The following is a 22,718-nucleotide window of genomic DNA, read 5'->3' as shown; positions in this document are numbered from 1 at the left end:
GATGAAACCCCATCTCTGCTAAAAATACAAAAATTAGCCGGGCGTGGTGGCATGTGCCTTAATCTCAGCTACTTGGGAGGCTGAGACAGGAGAATAGCTTGAACCCGGGAAGCAGAGGTTGCAGTGAGCTGAGATCGCGCCATTGAACGCCAGCCTGGGCAACAAGGGTGAAAATCCGTCTAAAAAAAAAAAAGCCGTAAAATGGAATTTGTGAACCTCTTTCTCTGAACTGGTTCTGCTGCTTCTATTCAAAGCAGATTTTCTGCCCAAACTCTTTCTCCAAGCCTCTCAGCCCTCTGAGAAACAGTGAGGTTTTACTCTCTGAGGAGAGAGCCGCTTCTGGCGAGGCCTAAGTCTATAAGGCCCCTCCCTCCTTTGAGGACAGTGCTCAGGATTTCATTCCTTTACAGTCCCCCCTCCCCCATATGTAACTGCTAAATTGATTCACCTTGCCTGCTGCCTAGACAAAACTAATTTATCAAGACAAGGGAACTGCAATAGAGGAAGAGTTCATGCAGAACCAGCTATGCAGGAGACTCGAGTTTTATTATTGCTCAAATCAGGCTGCCCAAGCATTCGAACATACGGGGACTCAGAGTTTTTAAGGATAGTTTGATGGGTGGGGAAAGGCCAGTGAGTCAGGAGTGCTGATTGTTTGGGTCGCAGATGAAATCATAGGAGATCTAAGCTGTCTTCCTGAACTGAGTCAGTTCCTAGGTAGAGGCCACAAGATCAAATGAGCGAGTTTATCGGTCTGGTTGGTGCTACTTCTTGAGGGACCAGTGCTATATTTGTTCCTTGCTGAGGGCCCTGGTTCCTCTGGGATTAGGCCTAGATATTTGGCTTGTTGTAAGCAGAGCTGGGCTTCTGGTTTAGACACCTTGCACGCTTGATTAGCTAGAAAGTTCAAGAGATCTAGAGTAGTCTGCTGGCATGAGGCTTCCAAACTGGGAGCCAAAAGTAAATCATCCAGATTCTGTTCCAAGATGGCCAAATAGGAACAGCTGTGGTCTGCAGCTCCCAGTGTGATCGATGCAGAAGATGGTGATTTCTGCATTTCCAACTGAGGTACCTGGTTCATCTCATTGGGACTGGTTGGACAGTGGCTGCAGCCCACAGAGGGCGAGCCGAAGCAGGGCAGGGCATCGCCTCACCTGGAAGTGCAAGCAGTTGGGGAATTTCCCTTTCCTAGCCAAGGAAAGCCATGACAGAATGTACCTGGAAAATTGGGACACTCTCACCCAAATACTGCACTTTTCCAATGGTCATAGCAAATGACACACCAGGAGATTATATCCTGTGCCTGGCTCAGTGGGTCCCATGCCCACAGAGCCTTGCTCACTGCTAGCACAGCAGTCTGAGGCAGCAGCCTGGCAGAGGAGGAGTGTCTGCCATTGCTGAGGCTTGAGTAGGTAAACAAAGTGGTCAGGGAAGCTCAAACTTGGCAGAGCCCACCACAGCTCTGCAAGGTCTGCTGCCTCTGTAGACCCCACCTCTGGGGACAGGGCATAGCTGAAACAAAGACAGCAGAAACTTCTGCAGACTTAAATATCCCTGTCTGACAGCTCTGAAGAGAGAAGTGGCTCTCCCAGCACGGTGTTTGAGCTCTGAGACTGGACAGACTGCCTCCTCAAGTGGGTCCCTGGACCCTGTTTAGCCTAACTGGGAGACACTTCCCAGTAGGGGCCGACTGACACCTCATACAGGTGGGTGCCCCTCTGGGACGAAGCTTCCAGAGGAAGGATCAGGCAGCAATATTTGCTCTTCTGCAATATTTGCTGTTCTGCAGACTCCACTGGTGGTACCCAGGGAAACAGGGTCTGGAGTAGACCTCCAGCAAGCTCCAACAGACCTGCAGCTGAGCGACCTGACTCTTAGAAGGAAAACTAACAGATAGAAAGGAATAGCATCAACATCAACAAAAAGGACATCCACACCAAAACCCCATCTGTAGGTCACCAGCATCAAAGACCAAAGGTAGATAAAACCACAAAGATGGGGAGAAACCAGAGCAGAAAAGTGAAAAATTCTAAAATCCAGAGTGCCTCTTCTCCTCCAAAGGATCATAGCTCCTCATCAGCAATGGAACAAAGCTGGGTAGAGAATGACTTTGACGAGCTGACAGAAGAAGGCTTCAAAAGGTTAGTAATAACATACTTCTCTGAGCTGAAGGAGGATGTTCGAACCCATTGCAAAGAAGCTAAAAACCTTGAGAAAAGATTAGACGAATGGCTAACTAGAATAAATAGTGTAGAGAAGACCTTAAATGACCTGATGGAGCTGAAAACCATGGCACAAGAACTACATGATGCATGCACAAACTTCAATAGCCAATTCAATCAAATGGAAGAAAGGATATCAGTGACTGAAGATCAAATTAATGAAATAAAGCAAGGGGAAAAGTTTAGAGAAAAAAGAATAAAAAGAAATGAACAAAGCCTCCAAGAAATATGGGACTATGTGAAAAGACCAAATCTACATTTGATTGGTGTACCTGAAAGTGACAGGGAGAATGGAAACAAGTTGGAAAACACTCTTCAGGATATTATCCAGGAGAGCTTCCACAACCTAGCAAGGCAGGCCAACATTCAAATTCAGGAAATACAGCTAACACCACAACGATACTCCTCAAGAAGAGCAACCCCAAGACACACAATTGTCAGATTCACCAAGGTTGAAGTGAAGGGAAAAATTTTAAGCGCAGCCAGAGAGAAAGGTCAGGTTACCCACAAAGGGAAGCCCATCAGACTAACACCAGATATCTTGGCAGAAACTCTACAAGCCAGAAGAGAGTGGGGGCCAATATTCAACATTCTTCAAGAAAAGAATTTTCAACCCACAATTTCATATCCAGCCAAACTAAGCTTCATAAGTGAAGGAGAAATAAAATCCTTTACAGACAAGCAAATGCTGAGAGGTTTTGTCACCACCAGGCCTGCCTTACAAGAGCTCCTGAAGGATACACTAAACATGGAAAGCAACAACCAGTACCAGCACTGCTAAAACATGCCAAATTTTAAAGACCATCGATGCTAAGAAGAAACTGCATCAAATAACGGGCAAAATAACCAGCTAGCATCATAATGACAGGACCAAATTCACATATAACAATATTAACCATAAAAGTAAATGGGCTAAATGCCCCAATTAAAAGACACAGACTGGCAAATTGGATAAAGAGTTGAGACTAATTGATGTGCTGTATTCAGGAGACCCATCTCATGTGCAGAGACGCATATTGGCTCAAAATAAAGGGATGGAGGAAGATCTACTAAATAAATGGAAAGCAAAAAAAAAAAAAAAAAAAAAAAAAAAAAAGCAGAGCTTGCAATCCTAGTCTCTGATAAAACAGACTTTAAACTAACAAACACCAAAAGAGACAAAGAAGGCCATTACATAATGGTAAAGGGATATATTCAACAAGAAGAGCTAACTATCCTAAATATATATGCACCCAATACAGGAGCACCCAGATTCATAGAGCAAGTCCTTAGAGACTTACAAAGAGACTTCGACTCCCACACCATGATAATGGGAGACTTTAACATCCAACTGTCAATATAAGACAGATCGACGAGACAGAAGGTTAACAATGATATCCAGGACTTGAACTCAGTTCTGCACCAAGTGGACCTAATAGACATCTACAGAACTCTCCACCCAAAATCAACAGAATATACATTCTTCTCAGCACCACATCACACTTAGTCCAAAATTGACCACATAGTTGGAAGTAAAGCACTCCTCAGCAAATGTAAAAGAACAGAAATCACAACACACTGTCTCTCAGACCACAATGCAATCAAATTAGAACTCAGGATTAAGAAACTCACTCAAATCCGCAAAGCTACGTGAAAACTCAACAATCTGTTCCTGAATGACTAATGGGTAAATAATGAAATGAAGGCAGAGATAAAGATGTTCCTTGAAACTAATGAGAACAAAGACACAATGTACCAGAATCTCTGGGACACATTTAAAGCAGTGTGTAGAGGGAAATTTGTAGTACTAAATGCCCACAAGACAAAGCAGGAAAGATCTAAAATCAACACCCTGTCATCACAATGGAAAGAACTAGAGAAGCAAGAGCAAACAAATTCAAAAGCTAGCAGAAGGCAAGAAATAACTAAGATCAGAGTAGAACTGAAGGAGATAGAAACACAAAAAAACCTCTGAAACATCAATGAATCCAGGAGCTGTTTTTTTGATAAGATCAACATAATTGATAGACAGCTAGCAAGACTAATAAAGAAGAAAAGAGAGAAGAATCAAATAGACGCAATAAAAAATGATAAAGGGGATATCACCACTGATCCCACAGAAATACAAACTACCATCAGAGAATACTATAAACACCTCTATGCAAATAAGCTAGAAAATTGAGAAGAAATGGATAAATTCCTCAACACATACACTCTCCCAAGACTAAAGGAGGAAGAAGTTGAATCTCTGAATAGACCAATAACAGGTTCTGAAATTGAGGCAATAATTAATAGCCTACCAACCAAAAAAAGTCCAGGACCAGACAGATTCACAGCCGAATTCTACCAGAGGTACAAAGAGGAGCTGGTACCATTCCTTCTGAAACTATTCCAAACAATAGAAAAAGACGGAATCCTCTCTAACTGATTTTATGAGTACAACATCATCCTGATACCAAAGCCTGGCAGAGACACAACAAAAAAAGAGAATTTTAGACCAATATCCCTGATGAACATCAATGCAAAAATCCTCAATAAAATACTGGCAAACCAAATCCAGCAGTACATCAAAAAGCTTATCACCCATGATCAAGTCAGCTTCATCCCTGGGATGAAAGGCTGCTTCAGCATACGCAAATCAATAAACGTAATCCATCACATAAACAGAAGCAATGATAAAAACCACATGACTATCTCAATAGATGCAGAAAAGGCCTTCAACAAAATTCAACAGCCCTTCATGCTAAAACTCTGATAAAGTATTGATGGAATGTATCTCAAAATAATAAGAGCTAGTTATGACAAACCCACAGCCAATATCATACTAAATGGGCAAAAGCTGGAAGCATTCCCTTTGAAAACCAGCACAAGGTAAGGATGCCCTCTTTCACCACTCCTATTCAACATAGTGTTGGAAGTTCTGGCCAGGGCAATCAGGCAAGAGAAAGAAATAAAGGGTATTCAATAGGAAAAGGGGAAGTCAAATTGTCCCTGTTTGCAGATGACATGATTGTATATTTAGAAAACCCCATTATCTCAGCCCAAAATCTCCATAAACTGATAAGCAACTTCAGCAAAGTCTCAGGATACAAAATCAATGTGCAAAAATCACAAACATTCCTATATGCCAATAACAGACAAACAGAGAGCCAAATCATGACTGAACTCTCATTCACAATTGCTACAAAGAGAAAAAAATACCTAGGAATCCAGCTTATAAGGGATGTAAAGGACCTCTTCATGGAGAACCACAAACCACTGCTTAATGAAATAAAAGGGGACACAAACAAATGGAAGAACATTCCATGCTCTTGGATAGGAAGAATCAGTATCACGAAAATGGCCATACTGCCCAAGGTAGTTTATACATTCAATGCCATCCCCGTCAAGCTACCAGTGACTTTCTTCATAGAATTGAAAAAAACTAAAGTTCATATGGAACCAAAAAAAGCCTGCATTGCCAAGACAATCCTAAGCAAAAAGAACAAAGCTGGAGGCATCATGCTACCTGACTTCAAACTATACTACAAGACTACAGTAACCAAAACAGCATGGTACTGGTATCAAAACAGATATATAGACCAATGGAACAGAACAGAAGCCTCTGAAATAACACCACACATCTACAACTATCTGGTCTTTCACAAACCTGACAGAAACAAGCAATGGAGAGGCCGGGCGCAGTGGCTCACACCTGTAATCTTAGCACTTTGGGAGGCTGAGGCAGGCAGATCACGAGGTCAGGAGATTGAGACCATTCTGGCTAACACAGTGAAACACCGTCTCTACAAAAAAAAAAGAAAAAAAAAAATACAAAAAATTAACCAGGCATTGTAGCGGCACCTGTAATCCCAGCTACTCGGGAGGCTGAGGCAGGAGAATGGCATGAACCTGGGAGGTGGAGCTGGCAGTGAGCCGAGATTGTACCACTGCACTCTAGCCTGGGTGACAGAGCAAGACTCCATCTCAAAAACAAGAAACAAACAAACAAAAAAAAACCCCAAAACAAACAAACAAGAAAAGCAATGGGGAAAATATCCCCTATTTAATAAATGGTGCTGGGAAAACTGTCTAGACATATGTGGAAAGCTGAACCTGGATCCCTTCCTTATAACCTATACAAAAATTTATTCAAGATGGATTAAAGACTTAAATGTAAGACCTAAAACCATAAAAACTCTAGAAGAAAACCTAGGCAATACCATTCATGACATAGGCATGGGCAAGGACTTCATGACTAAAACACCAAAAGCAATGGCAACAAAAGCCAAAATTGACAAATGCAATCTAATGAAACTAAAGAGCTTCTGCACAGCTTCTGCACAGCAAAAGAAATCACCATCAGAGTGAACAGGCAACCTACAGAATGGGAGAAAATTTTTGCAATCTACCCATCTGACGAAGCACTAATATCGAGAATCTACAAAGAGCTTAAACAAATTTACAAGAAAAGAACAAACAACCCCATCAAAAATTGGGCAAAGGATATTAATAGTCACTTCTCAAAAGAAGACATTATGTAGCCAACAGACACATGGAAAAATGCTCATCATCACTGGTCATCAGAGAAATGCAAATCAAACCACAAGGAGATGCCATCTCATGCCAGTTAGGATGGCGATCATTAAAAAGTCAGGAACAACAGATGCTGGAGAGGATGTGAAGAAATAGGAACGCTTTTCCACTGTTGATGGGAGTGTAAACTAGTTCATCCATTGTGGAAGACAGTGTGGAGATTCCTCAAGGATCTAGAATTAGAAATACCATTTGACCCAGCGATCCCATTACTGGGTATATACTCAAAGGATTATAAGTCATGCTACTATAAAGACACATGCACACATATGTTTATTGTGGCACAATTCACAATAGCAAAATCTTGGAACCAACCCAAATGCCCATCAGTGATAGACTGGATTAAGAAAATGTGGCACATATACACCATGGAATACTATGTAGCCACAAAAAAGGATGAGTCCATGTCCTTTGCAGGGACATGGATGAAGCTGGAAACCATCATTCTGAGCAAACTATCACAAGGACAGAAAACCAAACACCACATGTTCTCACTCATAGGTGGGAACTGAACAATGAGGACACTTGGACACAGGGTGGGGAGCATCACACATGGGGGCCTTTTGTGGGGTGGGGGGCAGGGGGAGGCATAGCATTAGGAGAAATACCTAATGTAAATGATGAGTTGATGGTTGTGGCAAACCAGCATGGCACTTGTATACCTATGTAACATACCTGCACGTTGTGCACATGTACCCTAGAACTTAAAGTATAATAATAATAATAATAATAATAATAATAATAATAATAATAATAAAAGTAAATCATCCACATGCTGAAGGACCAGGACCAGAGTGCCTGGACTTGAGAAGTGGCCTAGATCTTGGGCCAGTGCCTGACCAAACAGATGAGGGCTATCCCTAAACCCTTGAGGCAAGACTGTCCACGTAAGTAGGGATGTGTGGTCTTTGAGGACAAAGGCAAAGACAAACTGGGAGTCAGAGTGCAGGGGAATGCAGAAGAAGGCATCCTTGAGGTCCAGAATAGTGAACCATTGTGCTTCCTCTGGTATTTGAGAGAGCAGGGTATAGGAGTTTGGTACAACTGGATATAGAGAAATTACTGCCTCATTGATTCGTCTGACATCTTGCACTAGTCTCCACTGACCATTCGGTTTTTGTACCCCTAGAATTGGGGTGTTGCAGGGACTGTTGCATTTTCTTACTAAGCCTTGAGCTTTTAAATGTCTAACCTGTAATCCTTTATGAGCTTAAGGCCTTAATTGATATTGCCTTTGATAAGGAAAAGTAGTGGAGTCTTTTAGCCTGATCTTAACTGGGCGGGCATTTTTTGCCCTTCCGAATTGTCCTTCCAATGCCCAGAATTCAGAGTTGATTCCCTCCTGAAGTAGGGGACAACAAATGGGTAACTTTCCCCTATATTCATATAGATAATAGTTCCAGCTTTGGCTAATACGCCCTTCCTTAATAAGGGTGTGGTACTTTCAGGCATAACAAGAAAGGCATGTGAAAAGAGCAAAGTCTCCCAATTACAACTGAGGAGGTGGGAGAAATACCTGGTTACAGGCTGTCCCAGGATTCCTCAGATGGTAATGGACTCTGAGGACAGCAGTTCGGGGCAGGAGATTAACACTGAGAAGGTCGTGCCAGTGTCCAGGAGGAAATCAATTTCCTGGCCTTCAATGGTTAAACTTACCCGGGGTTCAGTGAGGGTGATGACATGAGCTGGCGCTTGCCTCGGGCACCCTCAGTCCTGTTGTTGGATCATCTGGTTGGGTGCTTCTGGCCCAGAGAATGTCCTCTGGGGCAGTGCATTTTCCAGTGATTGCCTTGGCATAGTGGACATGGGCGATGGGGCGGCTTGTTTCTCGTTGGACAATCTTTTTTAAAGTGTCTTTGCAAACCACACAGGTAACAAGCCCTACAGGGTGATTTGCCTGCTCCATTTTCTGTCCTCTCTGAACCACCAAGGTTTGTTTGTCTGAGGGTCATGACTAAGGCTGTGGCCTTTCTCTGATCTCACTTTTCCTTCTCAGCCTGTTCCTCTTGTTCCCTATTATAGAACACCGAGGTTGCCAGGTTTAGTAATGCCTCCAGATTTTGTTCAGGGCCCAGGGCTCACTTTTGGAGCTTTCTCCTGATATCTGCAGCTGATTGCACAATAAACTTATCTTTGAGGATCAATTGACCCTTGAGGGAGTTGGATGACAGGGCAATATATTTTCTTAAGGCCTACCGTAGCCGCTCGAGGAAGGCAGAAGGATTTTCTTTCCTTTCCCTGAGTTATGGTGGATATCCTTGAATAATTCCTGGGGGTTTTCCTAATTCTCCTTAGTCCTTCTAGAACACAGATCAACACATGTTTGCGACTCCAGTCCCCATGATCTGAGTCAAGGTCCCAGTGGGGATCCATACTGGGGACGGCTTGCTGACCGGTAGGGAATTTATCCCTTTCTTCGGCTGTCATTCTATCATTTATTTGACTAAGATACCAGGTATCTCCAAACTCTCAGGCTGCAGCTAAGGCTGCATTCTTTTCATTGAAGGCCAGGGTTTGATCTAACAATAGCAAGACATTGACCGGGCGAGGTGGCTCACACCTGTAATCCCAGCACTTTGGGAGACCTAGGCGGGTGGATCACGAGGTCAGGGGATTGAGACCATCCTGGCTAACACAGTGAAACCCCGTCTCTACGAAAAATACAAAAAATTAGCCAGGCGTGGTAGTGGGTGCCTGTAGTCCCAGCTACTCGGGAGGCTGAGGCAGGAGAATGGCATGAACCCAGGAGGTGGAGCTTGCACTGAGCCGAGTTTGTGCCACTGCACTCCAGCCTGGGCGACAGAGTGAGACTCCATCTAAAAAAAAAAAAAAAAACCCAAAAAACAAAAACACAATAGAATGACAGCTCTCCAAGTGAGATTGAAGGTTTGCGCTAGACCCTGCAGGATATCTATACACCTATCAGGATCGCCTGAAAACTCCCCCAGATCTACCTTGATCTGCTTTAAATCAGAGAGGGAGAAGGAGACATGTACCCGGTTTGGGCCAAATTCCCCTCCCCCTACAGCTTGAGGCGGACGTAAGCTATAGCCCCAGGGTTTTTTGTGGTCCCTTGGAGATTTCTTTGCTTGTTTCTTTCTGGGTGGGGGAGATTAGAGGAGGCTCATCATTAATAGGAAGAGGAGCTGTAGGAAGGCTAGGATATGGGGGTAAGCTGAGAGGTCCTCCTGTGGAATGTAGATTGCAAGCTTTGCATAGTTGAGGATTATCCTTCAATGAAAAGAAAGCTTGGACATAAGGTATTTCACTCCATTTGCCTTCCTTCTTACAGAAAAGGTCAAGCTGCAGGATAGTATTGAAATTCATACTTCCCTCAGTCAGCCATTTTTCCCCATCAGAGAGAGAATATTGGGACCAGGCCATAGTGCAGAAAAAAATAAGCCACTTCTTTTTCAGGGTTTGCAGGTCAAATTGGTCCCAAATGGCTTAGGATGCATTTCAAGTGTGAGCCTGTTGATGCCTGAGTGTTTCCCATCTGAAAGAAAAAAATGCCCGCGGTTTTGGTTTGTTTTTTATTCTCCTGCCCAAGAACGCGGAACGGTCCCTGGACCATGCTGTTCGGAATAGTTTCGCTCACTGAAGCAGCAGTGGAAACACTAGTTTTCCTCCTAGACCACAAAGAGGACGAAGGAAGCTTGGATTTAGTAGTCCTTACCAATGCATTCTCGAAAACCTGCACCCTTGCCTTTCCTCTTAGACCACATAGAGGACCGAGAAAAATCAGATTTAGTGGCCCTTACTGACGCAGTCTCGAAAACCTGTTAGAGTCCTAAGCGTTTTCTTCTGTTGGTATTGGGACCTTACCCTTGTCCTATAAAGATGATACCTCAAAATGGAGTGGAGGGCCATACCTTGAGGGAGTGAAGGGATCTCCAGTGTTGTTAGAGTGATGCCTTTTGTCCTCACTTCTCATATGAATATGAAGGATATTCCCCCCACCCAATTTTGGAGTCTATAGTTTCTGAGGCTCCCCATATCTTAGCTTCAGGAATAGCCTTTGTTAGGCCTGCTAGTCTGAGGAGAGATCCCAAAATTCCAGATAGTCTCCCCCATGATGGGGCTTTGGGAAATAATTATGTCTTTCTGATTGGTGAGCCCAGGTGCCTAAAAAAGGGAACAGAGTCCCAAAATTTATACTAGAAACCATTCTTTTCAGAGAAACTAGAAGAGCACCAGGGACAGGGAGTGGTTTTTAGAAGCAGGACTAGCCTCAGAGAAGACAGGCAGGAGGAAGTTTCTCTGTCAGGTGTTAGGACCCAGGAGGCAAGGGTCAGGATAGATAGGATAAATGGACGAGTCTCGCTTGGGTGATGTAAATTTGAGAGTTCTGCTGATGGTTGCAGGGTCAACCAACTTTTTGTTGGGACCCCGGAGCTGAATGGCTTTCCTCTCTGTTGACCCTTGGCTCAGCCCAGAATTACAGGAAAAGCAGCTGGTTCCAGGCAAACCAATGCTTCAAACTCCAAAGAGTCAGGGGTTGTTAGAGAGCCCTTTCCTAGAAACCCTGACACCCGTGTCTTTAGTCCAGCGGCCACACTAGTTGCCTCTAACTGGCCAACATGTGTCCAGTGTTTAGCCCCCGAATTCTAAGGAAAAATAGGACAGAATAGCAAGTGAAAGTGGTCCGATGGTACTCACTGCATGGTGCTATCCCAGACGAGCCCCCAAGATGTGTATGGAGTTGGTTCGTGGTGGGTTTGTGGTCTCGTTGACCTCAAGAATGAAGCTGCAGACCTTCGTGGTGAGTATTACAGCTCTTAAAGATGGCACAGACCCAAAGAGTGAGTGGTAGCAAGGTTTATTGTGAAGAGCGAAAGAACAAAGCTTCCACATCATGGTAGGGATCCGAGCGGCTTGCCACTGCTGGCTGGGGGTGGCCAGCTTTTATTCCCTTATTTGCCCTGTTCCGTGTTCCATTTCTATCCTATCAGAATGCCCTTTTTTCAGTCCTCCCTGCAACTGGCTACTTTCAGGATCCTGCTGATTTATGCATTTTACAGAGCACTGATTGGGGTATTTTACAATCCCCTTGCTAGCTACAGAGCACTGATTGGTGTGTTTTTACAGAGCACTAATTGGTGCATTTTACAATCTTCTTGTAAGATAGAAAATTTCTCCAAGTCTCCACTCGGCCCAGGAAGTCCAGCTGGCTCCACCTCTCGCCAGCACTTTGGGAGGCCAAGGCAGGCATATCACCTGAGATCAGGAGTTTGAGACCAATCTTGCCAACGTGGCAAAACCCTGTCTCTACTAAAAATACAAAAAGTAGTCAGGCATGGTGGCAGGCACCTGTAATCCCAGTTACTCAGGAGGCTGAGGCAGGAAGGTCACTTGAACCCAGGAGGCAGAGGTTGCAGTGAGCTGAGATCATGCCACTGCACTCCACCCTGGGTGACAGAGTGAGACTCTGTCTCAAAAACACGAAAAAAGAAAACAAAAAAAACTAAGTTCCCCCCAAAGTTAGTTCAGACTTTGCCCAGGAATGAACAAGGACAGCTTGGAGGTGAGAAGCAAGATGGAGTTGGTTAGGTTGGATCTCCTTCACTGTCTCAGTGATGATTTTGCAATGGCAGTTTCAATCCCTTCCTTTGGGTTTTATAACACCTTAATCTTAAGGTGTTAGCTAATGAAGACGAAGAAAGGGCAAAGAACACTCTAACTTCTTCCTGCTGACCAGGGGCATAGTTGGGGTAGATGTTGACCCCAAGGTGAGAGGACTGGAACCACTTTGCAACTGTCTGAGCATACTCATGCAGGATGGCTGAAAAATGTGTTAGTATTGTCAACTATAATTTTAGTATTGCATTTAAGGGAACAGCATACTGCAAAGTAAATAATGAGTTCTAGCATAAGGAATTCAATTCCTACTTTTAAAAGTAAAGATTTGAAATCATTAATATGGAGACTTGTAGTCCACAAATAATTTAGGATTTAGTCCAAACTGCAGAAAATTCAAGAACAACTAACAATGAGTGTGTTTTATTTTTGGAGCATAACTTTTCTGTCTCCAGTCCCCATTTTTTATTAAAAATAAAGCACAGTAGATCAATGTTACTTGCAAAATAAGTTTTAGTCTTATTGTGCTCTGACTGATTATTTGCATAAAGTGCAGCAAGAATAATTATTTTTCACATAGGCTTTTTCAAATGGCTTTGATGGAACTCTGTTTCATAAGGAATCTCGGATAAGACTTTTAAAAAGCCAAGCCCAGCCGGGCGCGGTGGCTCAAGCCTGTAATCCCAGCACTTTGGGAGGCCGAGACGGGCGGATCACAAGGTCAGGAGATCGAGACCATCCTGGCTAACACGGTGAAACCCCGTCTCTACTAAAAATACAAAAACTAGCCGGGCGAGGTGGCGGGCGCCTGTAGTTCCAGCTACTCAGGAGGCTGAGGCAGGAGAATGGCGTAAACCCGGGAGGTGGAGCTTGCAGTGAGCTGAGATCCGGCCACTGCACTCCAGTCCCGGTGACAGAGCGAGACTCCGCCTCAAAAAAAAAAAAAAAAAAAAGCCAAGCCCAGCCATGCATTTGTACCCTCAAATAACCTTGAGTTGGGTAAATTCCTCTCCTCTTGAGGTCCCAAGATCCTTGGGGCTCCTGGGCCTGTTAGAAAGTGACAATCTTTACTTACCACAGATCAGGAACCCTGTACAGGAACTGTGTAGACAAGGTATGAGGCCAGTTTTCCCAAGGGGCTTTGTTTTCTCTGTTTTGTTTTGTTTTTGAGATAGGATCTTGCTCTGTCACCCAGGTTGGAGTGCAGTGATGCAATCTCTGCTCACTGCAACCTCCCTCCCCAAGCTCAAGCAATCTTCCCACCTCAGTCTCCCAAGTAGCTGGAACTACAGGCATGTGCCACCACACCCAGCTAATTTTTGTATTTTTAGTAGAGATGGGGTTTCACCATGTTGCCCAGGTTGGTCTTGAGTTCCTGAGCTCAAGCTATCTGTCTGCCTCAGACTCCCAAAGTGCTGAGATTGCAGGCATGAGCCACCACGCCTGGCCCCGAGGCTTTTATTCCTTAAAGGCAAGCACATGATTCCAGTCAAAGCCTTGTTTCTTCAATTGTGTCCTGTTGCAAAGGAAAACATTCTTATTGTGCTTATGGAAATAACTATATTGCCATAAGTTAAGAATACTCACAAAGAGTTACGAAATCCTGGCGAAATCAGGAAGAGAGAATCACATATGCTCCAAATTTTGTTTATAGATGTGTACTTTACTCAATATTGAAAGCTGTAAATAGCTCAAAATAAAGGTTTTCTTGGCTCTGAAAAACAAAAAAGGATCAGCAACGTTTTAAGCAAAAAGTCAAAAAAGGTTGCTTCCATCTTCTATTAGTTCAGCCCATGCAATTAACTTCTGTTCTGCTTAATACTCATGAACATTTCAGCTCTCAATGAGAGTCTTGAAAGTTTTTCCTCTATTCTAACGTCACAGTCTCCAAAGTTTTCAGAAACCTGCATTTAAGTGCACCTGTTGGAGTTTTATAGCTGATTATAAAACCACCATTTAAAGAGGATCAGAAGACAATAATTGCTTGTGGATGACAAAAAGTTTTAGGGCAGCCACAGTTAAAGACACAATTGACAAGGAAATTTGTTACTTCTGTGGCACACAATAACTTAACTTAACAATTATAATTATTACTGATAACATATACTAAGTCATATCAGAATTATAGGCATTTCACATAATTTTGGAACATATATCAATAACACAAAAATCTTTTTCAAAAGAGAAAACCAAATTTCATGTTTGCATTAATCCCTGTTTAATGCTAAAGGTAGTTTTTAAATAAAATGTTATAAATTATCCAGTTTTAATTAGTTTGACCATAAGGTGAGGTTTTTATAAACTTTTTTAGAACCCTTTACAATTTTCCGTTAAACGGCAGATTAATTTTCTAAGAAAATCCTGTTGTTTAGACACATGGGCCCAGATTCTGGCCCTGCTTTAGTGTGCTTTTATGTTCAACCTACAGAAAAAAATTAAATAATCCGCTTCAAGTCTTAGCCAACTTGCTCATACTCACAGAACTTTCTGTACAAGACCAACTCTTCACAAACACTTTTCAACTTGCTTAAACCTTCAGTTTTGTCCCGTTACTCTTTTAGGTTAAGTCAATCTTTAAAGCCCTCTAAACTAGACAAAATTACATTCCCTTTGACAAAAACCATAGTCCCATACCTTATTTAATCTTTTAGCTAAAGCACATTCTACTTTCCTTACACATCTTGCATGTAAAACTATTTCTCCAGTAGTCTCAAGTACGTGTTACAATGTTAACTCTTAGCAACTTCTGTTTTTGGTGAAAAACCTGGTAAGTAAGTGGTTTTAATTAGGTACTAAGTGTGGAGCCTAGGACATCAGACAGAAGTGCAGATAAGGTCTGACTCCAGCATAGCTAGGGGGCATGGCTAATTCCACATGTCCTCAGACCTTAGTTAGAATTTGTAATGGCTCCAAAGTAGTTAAGTCTAACAATTTGCAAAAGTCAAAGAAACGGTTTATGACCTTAAAGCATTTAGCAAACCTAACATCTGACCTAATTTAGACCAAAAGTCTAAATTGTGAAGACATTTTATATTTTACCTATAATCTTTAAAACTGTTTTTATTACAAAAAGATCACTGAAATCACGCTAACAAAAAGGGATTAAAAAGTTTCTATTTTTCTGAAAAAATACTTGATTTAAGTGCTTATTTTTCTAAGTCAATTAGTCAGAACTCTTTTATACAAACATCATGCATACAACACATATACATAGACAGACAGAAGGTCTGGTGGTTGTAAGATTTTTCATCTGCCAGTTTCTTAATTGGATTACTGGCTTCAAGGTGGCACCCTTGGAGGAAGAGCACCAGGAAAGCATGCCATTTCTAGGGCATAATAAGAAGGCACGGCTGGAAGGCAAAAACGTATCCTCAAAATTAAGGGTGCCATTTGTATACTGCATTCTGGATTCCCCCAAAAGAGGGAAATACTATGGGAGAAGATAGTGCAATGTTTCTACCATGCACGTCATGGCAAAGCAACCCAAAGCCCATCAGCCCATTTTGAAATCAGCCAATCCCCCATGGGAGGCTCCTCTCAGGTGGGGGTGGGGATGTTTCCATATCTTTCAGGTGGCCAAGAGCATGCTTCTCTAATCCAAAAATCCATGAGCCAAGCATCCCTCTTAACTGCCATTAGCTATCCCTTAAAGTGTATTTCCTACTTGGTTATTACACACCAAGACTAAAAACTCTCCAATAATGCAAAGTAATTTTTGGTACCTGCCAAAGTAAAAAAAGTCAGGTGATATAATGTAAAACAGAATACAGCCTTAGATTTTGAGAAGGATCTATTCTTTTTCAATTCCTAGGGTCCCATGAGAGAAACAGAGGTTTTTCCCAGAATGGGGTCTGTGGCACCTCCTCTGTTTTTCCCTAATTTTCCCAGGTGTTAGAATTTATCTTAGGTTCTTTCATGTGGGCATCAAGAGTGTTGAGAAGACAAAAGTGGAGAAAAACAATTCAGTCGACTGAGAAGAAAAAAACCTTTTTTTTTCCTTTAGAAAAATAAGATCCAAGAAGAGAAAAGAAAACAACGTAAAGGTATTTTAAATATATGTACAGTTTGGATATCTGCTTTTAATGAAGCTGATTTTAACCATACAGCTCTTTTAAAAAGATTATTTTTTAAATATCTAATTACTAGACTCTAGCCAGGACCAATAGTCAATATTCCTTGCTTTTAAACTTTACCACAGGTAACTTCCCATGTGAAATTAATGTTTTAAATAAGGTTACAATGGATGCATAAAGTGTTTCAAAGAGATAGTAAGCAGTTTCTTTCTTTCTTTCTCTCTTTCTTTTCTTTCTTTCTTTTTTTTTTTTTTAACAAGATCTAGAATCTTTCCAAGGTAGTTCAAAGGGAAACTCAAGACAAGAAATCAAAAGTGGTACATGGGGGAAAAAGAATCAATAAGTGGCAAAAAGTTCCACAAATAAACCAGAAAAGACTAATTCCCTAAGCCAAGAATTGAACCTGGGTTGCCATTGTCAAAAGACAAGGCCTTAGCTACTGAGTTACAGCATTGAGCAGTTTCTACTGCTCTTCCTAGAAGAAACCTAGAGCAGCTAATTTTGAGCTTGCAAAGGCTTTTAACTGCTCAAGATAACTTTTAGGGTTAACTATGATATGAACCCCCAAATTCCTGTCCTTTGGATGGCAGAGACCAAGAGAAAGTATCCCCACATAGTTACAAGGTTTGGCTCTTAAGATCACCAACCAGACAGACAAATTTCATCTGGTATTGGTTTCAGGGACACATAGCAAAGTTTGTAACTGAGCAGCCTGCCAGGCTGGATTGAAAAGTGGGCTTACAGGAATCCTAAATCCACATTGTATTCTGTGATACCCTTTTCTCCATTACAGAACAACACAGAAAGACAAATTCTTATCACAAAGTGCACCAGATTTGCTACAACCTAAGACTACTCTCAGAAATCTTTTCTTCTATTAATGAAACCCTTGCAGAGGAGACAGACAGTGATGTTTATCATTTATACAAACACACACACACACACACCCCCACACACACCCACACACACACACACACAGAGAGAGAGAGGAGAGAGAGAGAGAGAGACCAGAAATTTGACTGGTAAGAAATTCTTACCCTTTTTACCAGCATACCAGATTTCTGTGTCCCCTTTCTCTGAAGCTTCCAGAAGAATGGAGCAGCTTTTGATGACCCTGCTTACTGTGCCATAGCTATGGGGACCAAGCCCTGTTACCAAAGAAAATAATCCATTTCTGTTTTACGGAACCATAGGCAAAAGCTTCTCACTTTTGCAAGATGATGCCTGATGGGGTGCATGGGGAACTAAATTAATATTTTCCATCCCAGCTGAAGCAAAATACACATAACAAAACAGACAATGTTCACCTCGTTCAGCACCCAATATTGATCTGGCAAGGATCAAACTTTCTCGTGTTGGTCCCTATAGTCTTTGATCCACTCCAAGTGGAGAGGGACGTCCTCCAACCGGTAATTAAATGGGTGGTCTCTGGGCAAGATGAAGAGTGGACGGTCGTCCCATGTCAGTCCTGTTGAGCTTTCTTCAGGGCTCACCAGATGTAACCTGACTTACAGAGAATTCTCCGAGTTAGGCTTGCTGGACTTCCATCAGCAATTCCCTCAGAGATCCCCTCAACATGTACAAACACACACAACAAAGATAAGACAGAAGGCCTTTGAGACACAGATTCCAGACCCAGTCACAAACCAAGAGTATTCCTCCAAACAAGTCCCCTATTCTCCATCCAATTGGACACCCCACCAGTAAACATCTTGTGATGGGGCTAAAGACAGACACCCTATGATGGGGCTACAGACAGACACCCTGCAAGGAAACCAAGAGATAGCAGCACCTCCAGAGAGGTTTATAAATAGGAGAAGGAAGGGGCTGTTGCCAGCACCTAGAATATTCACCAAATCAGACACCCCATAATGGGGCTGCAGCTACAGACACTCCATGACAGACACCCAGTGATAGGGCTACAGTCCCAGACACCCAGTGGTGGAGCTGGAGACAGACACCCCACCATGGGGCTATAGGCAAACATTCCTCCATGGAGCTACAGTTATGGGATATCTCCCAGGACTATTTCTCTATTGCAGTTCATGCACAATGGATCAGCAGCACGGCACAAGTATAGACAGTACTAGAGTCAGCCCCCAGTCCAAGAGAACTAGGTGGCCACTTGGGCTGGCCTCTGGATCTGTTGCTGGAGGGAGTCTACCAAACCACGGGCAGGCAGCCACAAAGCATCCTGAGCAAGCCCCAAATTTGTAACCGCCCAGTGAGTTCACCTTGCCTGCTGCCTAGACAAAGCCAATTTATCAAGACAGGGGAACTGCAATAAAGAAAGAGTAACTCACGCAGAGCCAGCTTTGCGGGAGACTAGAGTTTTATTATTACTCAAATCAGACTCCCCAGGCATTCAAGCTTATGGAGATCGGCGTTTTTAACGATAACTTGGAGGCTGGGGGAAAACCAGTAAGTCAGGAGTGCTGATTGGTTGGGTCAGAGGTGAAATCGTAAGGGGTCAAAGCTGTCTTCTTGGGCGGAGTCATTTCCTGGGGAGGGGCCCCAAAATCAGATGAGCCAGTTTATCCATCTGGGTGGTGCCAGCTGATCCATCAAGTGCGGGGTCTGCAAAATATCTAAAGCACTAACATTTCATTTTACAATAGTGATGTTATCCCCAGGAGCAATTTGGGGAAGGTCAGAATCCTGTAGTCCCCAGTTGCGTGACTCCTAAAGCATAATTTCTACTCTTGTGGCTAATTAATTAATCTTACAAAGGCAGTCTAGTCCCCAGGCAAGAAGGAGGTTTGTTTTGGAGAAGGACTGTTATCTTTGTTTTAAACTATAAATTAAAAACTAAGATCCCCCTGAAGTTAGTTCAGGCCATGCCCAGGGATGAACAAGGACAGCTTGGAGGCTAGAAGCAAGATTTTAGGTTAGATCTCTCAGTGTCTCAGTTATGATTTTGCAATGGTGGTTTCACAGACACATTGCTAATCCTCTTACCTAATCCAGTAGACTTTGCCCCAGCCCTTGAAGTTATCTCTGCCTGACCCACCCACCATATAGGGCACAGCCTGTACTTTCACCAATAATCACCCCTTCCCCAAATGCACTGGAATCCCACTGATGACAAGGCCTCATTTCTTAACCAGGATGTGGTAAAGTGTTCTATACAGCATAGAAGCCCCCCAAAAATTTGATGATGAAGACAGATCAAGTTCTGGAGCCCCAATAATGACAAAAAGGGAAGTGTGTGTGTGTGAGTGCACGCATGCACGTGTAGGTGCAGTGTGGGGGAGCAGTACAAGATGTACAAGGCAGTGGAATGGATTTTTGCAGGGACTACTTATAGAATCAGTCAGGTCCTTTGCTTTTAGATACTTCCCATAGCTCTTAGCTCTGCATGACTGGTTCCTCCAGCAGCTCCTGCACTTAGCAGCTAAGAAGGTCTTGCTTGGAGAGATGAGGTACTTGCCTTCACTTACCCACTGAATTTAAAACCCAGTTTAACCCTCTTTGCTTTGTGGGGTTTCCTCACTGTCTTCTAAGCATGTCCTTCCAACGGGTGAAGCTGAAGGAGAAGACCCCAGGAATAGCTTAAGAGCTGAGGGCCACTTTAAGTAGATACTTCTCAGACTTTAAATTATGAAAACAAAACAGAATCAAAGCAAAAGCCACTGGAATAATGACGTAATGGCCCCACTGGAGTTGTATTTGTTTTCTCCTGAGCAGTAACACTTTAAAGCTGTCTTGAAGGTTGTTGCCTGGTAGCAGAGATTTGGAGGAGGGGAAGGCAAATTCAGAAATATATTCTATGACTAGGGCTCTTTATAGAGAAGGTAAAAGGATGAACTGATTAGGATTCTGTTTTTTCAGAGCAGAAGAACTTGATAAAGAGTCTTAAGAAACTGACATTTTAAAAACAAAAAAATCAAGTTGTTATTATAGTATTGTGACACTTCTGCATAATTTCCTAACAAAGACCAGCATTCATAGTGCTGAGGAACAGACTTTTCCAGGCATTTTCCTGAATAAGCTGTAAAATGCTGCCTTTGCCTTTGCTGGTGGCCTGCTTGGCATAGCTTCTCTGGGCCTCTGCTTAACTTTCCCAGACAGCATAACACTTTGAAACACTCTCAACACTGAATACAACTAACAAGTTGTTGATAAATCTCTACTGTAAAAACCTATTTGGATTCTTACCTGGCAGGGGAGATGCCATGACCGTGAATGTGGTTTTCCCAGGGCGAGGCTCATCTGTTGCACTCCGTAGGTGTGCTTACCCCTGTGATTTCCCCAAATGCAGGAAATTCAACTGCATAATTTGTGATAGTGAGGAAGTGCATTCCTGCTTTCCCCTGGGGAAAAAAAAGAAAAAGAAAAAAAACTTATTTGGAGTTTAAAATATAATTAATTAAAAATTAATCCTGTGGAGTCACATTTCTAGGGGAGACTTTAACGCATCACAGATACTGGGTCTGGATAACCTGCAATAGCCCAGTGTCTGTGATGGGTTAGTCTCCCCTTAACTTATCACAGATACTGGGTTATTGCAGGTCTGGATTACATAGTGTACTAACAAGAAAAATCAGTGTGCCATACGTCCTTGGTGTTCCAAAGGTCAGATCAGTTATAAAATCCTGACGATGGCTTTCTCCATTGCTTCATCAGCTGTTCAGTTACTCACACCTAGGTATTCACAACAAACGAAAGAAGCAACAAAAAACCAAAAACTGTAAAATTTCTTCAAGAACTTGGAAATAAGGTTGACAATGAAAGTTAAACTAGTAAATCCATATTCAATAAAAGAGATTAATAGAGGCCACTCTGAGGAACCATTAACATACTTTCCATTAACAAACCTGAAGAAAGCACTAAGAAGAGTTAGGAAAAGAGAGTCAGAGAGCGGGAATTTTAGTCTAGAACTATCCAAGGAGAGAGGCTCTTTGGTAGTGGTGGCAGTGCTGGTGGCACAGGAAGAATGGAAGCAAGGAGACCGGTTGAAGTTTCTGCTATATGCCTGCTGAGAATGGTGATTTGGACTTGGATAAATGGTGGAAGTGAAGGTGGAGTGAAATAGACAGATCCAAGATTTATTTTGGAGGTAGGATCCATGCAACTTTGTAAGGGGTTAGCTTATGGGAGTTGAGGAGAAGACAGCAGAAAGGCTGACTCCCAGATTTCTGGCATGACTAACTGGATGGATGAAGATACTCTCAGCTGAGATTTGGGGAGGAGCACATTTGGGGAAAATACCAAACGTGCAATTTTGGGTAGGCCAAGTTTGAGATGGTGTCTTTGTCTCAATTGTGTTGCTGTAAAGGAATATCTGAGGCTGGGTAATTTATAAAGGAAAGAGGTTTATATGGCTCATGGTTCTGCAGGCTATGCAATAAGCATGGTGCCAGCATCTGCTCAGCTTCTGCCGAGGGGCTACAGGTTGCCTCCACTATTGGCAGAAGGGAAGGGGGAAGGAGAGTGAGCATGTGCTGAGATCACGTGGTGAGAGAGGAAGCAAGAGAGAGCAGGGAGGTGCTAGGCTCTTTTTACCAACCAGCTTTCATGGAAAATAACAACCAGCATAATAGAGTGAGAACTCACTCCATTTACCCGCCCCACCAACCCACCCAGGAGGGCATTAATCCATTCATGAGAGGTCATCCTTCCTGACTCAAACATTTCCCATTAGGCCCCACTTCCAACATTGGGATCAAATTCCAACATGAGGCTTGGGGAGACAAACATCCAAACTATAACATTCTGCCCCTTTCCCCCCAAACTCATGTCCTTCTCACATGCAAGATGCATTCTACCCCAATAGTCCCAAAAGCATTAACTTGTTCCAACATCAGCTTAAAAGTCTGAAGTCCAAAGTCTCATCTGAGACTCAGGGCAAATTCCTTCCAGCTATGAGCCTGTAAAATCAAAAACAAGTTATTTAATTCCCAGATGCGATGGTTGTACAGGCATTAGGTAAACATTTTCATTCTCCAGAGGAGAAATTGGCCAAAAGAAAGGTCACCAGTAGGGCAGACAGGCAGACATTAAATCTTAAAGCTCCAAAATACACTTTGACTCCATGTCCCGCATTCTGGGCACACTGGTTTGAGGGATGGGCTCCCAGTGCCTCAGACAGCCCTACCCCTATGGCTTTGCTGAGCGCTGCCTACATGGCTGCTCTTATGGGTTGGAGTCTGCTCAGTCTGCTCTGAGGCTTTCACAGACTGAGGTGCATGCTGCTGGTGACTCCGTAATGCTAGGGTGGAGGGCAGCAGCCCTGCCTCCACAGCTACTAGGCACTGCCCTAGTACAGTTTCTCTGCAGTGGCTTGACCCTG

At 42.9% G+C, this 22,718-nt stretch overlaps 1 long non-coding RNA gene and 1 other non-coding gene across 2 annotated transcripts; one reads left to right on the top strand and one right to left on the bottom strand.

Annotated features, from left to right (window-relative positions):
- Positions 1–13,994: 13,994 nt before the first annotated feature.
- Positions 13,995–21,081, bottom strand: LOC115897413. The gene is made up of 4 exons (XR_004057199.1): positions 20,962–21,081; positions 20,585–20,739; positions 17,734–17,933; positions 13,995–14,067 (listed from the first exon to the last, which is right to left on the bottom strand). It is a non-coding gene; the product is annotated as an uncharacterized LOC115897413 (long non-coding RNA).
- Positions 20,577–20,741, top strand: LOC115897906. Its single transcript, XR_004057682.1, has one exon. It is a non-coding gene; the product is annotated as a U1 spliceosomal RNA (small nuclear RNA).
- Positions 21,082–22,718: the final 1,637 nt, after the last annotated feature.

The sequence above is a fragment of the Rhinopithecus roxellana genome, chromosome 5, assembly GCF_007565055.1.
Source record: "Rhinopithecus roxellana isolate Shanxi Qingling chromosome 5, ASM756505v1, whole genome shotgun sequence".
NCBI lineage: Eukaryota > Metazoa > Chordata > Mammalia > Primates > Cercopithecidae > Rhinopithecus > Rhinopithecus roxellana.
Note: the sequence above shows the minus strand (reverse complement) of the source record. Positions and strands in the feature narration are given on the sequence as shown.